The sequence below is a fragment of the Anopheles moucheti genome, assembly GCF_943734755.1.
Source record: "Anopheles moucheti chromosome X unlocalized genomic scaffold, idAnoMoucSN_F20_07 X_unloc_22, whole genome shotgun sequence".
Lineage (NCBI taxonomy): Eukaryota > Metazoa > Arthropoda > Insecta > Diptera > Culicidae > Anopheles > Anopheles moucheti.
The window spans coordinates 145,001-146,338 of record NW_026453529.1 but is presented as its reverse complement, the minus strand read 5'-3'; positions in this window follow the sequence as shown (position 1 = coordinate 146,338).

The following is a 1,338-nucleotide window of genomic DNA, read 5'->3' as shown; positions in this document are numbered from 1 at the left end:
GAGCGAGCTGCTGGACATCGTGGGGAGCATGGCCAACCGGAAGGCGCCGGGTTTGGACGGGATCCCCAATGCAGCCGTCAGGACAGCGATCAGGGAGTACCCGGAGGTTTTTCGCCGCTTGTACCAGGACTGCCTGGACAGTGGCACGTTTCCTGCGCCGTGGAAGCGACAGCGCCTGGTGTTGCTGCCCAAGCCAGGCAAACCTCCCGGGGAAAGCTCCTCGTACCGGCCGTTGTGCATGCTTGACGCACTCGGCAAGGTGTTGGAGCGCCTGATCCTGTCCCGGCTCAACGTCCACCTCGAGGATCCTGAAGCTCCACGGCTGTCGGAGCGGCAGTACGGCTTCCGGAAAGGGCGATCCACCATCAGTGCGATCCAGCGGGTTGTTGAGGCTGGTAGGACGGCCATGTCCTTTCGCCGGACAAACCAGCGGGACAACCGCTGCCTGATGGTGGTCGCTTTAGACGTCCGCAACGCGTTCAACACCGCGTCCTGGCAGTCCATCGCCAACGCGTTGCAGGAGAAAGGCGTGCCATCCGCACTCAGGAGGATGCTGAGGAGTTACTTCGGGGACCGGCGGCTGATCATCGAGACCAGCGAGGGCCCTGTCGAGCGGCACATCAGCGCGGGAGTTCCACAGGGGTCCATCCTGGGCCCCACCCTGTGGAACGTGCTTTACGACGGGGTCCTGGGAGTGCCACTGCCACCGGGGACGGAGTTAGTCGGCTATGCCGACGACTTAGTCCTGCTCGCCCCGGCGGTGACTCCCGAAGCCGCGGCCTCGAAGGCGGAGGCAGCGATCGTGACCATCAGCAGCTGGATGTCCCGTCACCGTCTTGCCCTGGCGCCGGAGAAGACGGAGATGACGGTGATATCGAGCTTGAAGCGGCCTCCAGCAGTCAGCGTCGTCGTTGAAGGAGTAGCGGTTCCGGCATCCAGATCCATCCGCTATCTGGGCGTGTGGCTGCAGGACCATCTGTCCTGGCTCCCGCACGTGGAGAAGGCTGCGGCAAAGGCGGAGAAGGTCGCCCAGGCGGTGACACGGCTTCTGCCGAATCACAGCGGCCCGAAATCGTCGCGAGCCCGCCTACTGGCGGCTGTAGCGGACTCCATCCTTCGCTACGGAGCCCCAGTATGGTCGGAAGGCTTGGAAAGACGACAATGCCGCAGGCTTGTCAGTCGAGTACAGCGTAAGACGGCGATTCGGGTATGCAGAGCGTTCCGGACGGTGCGTGGTGAAACGGCGGTGCTGCTGGCCGGGTTGATCCCGATCTGCCGCCTTATTGAAGAGGACAGCCGGGTACACCGTCATCTGCACCAACAAGATCGAGAGGGGAC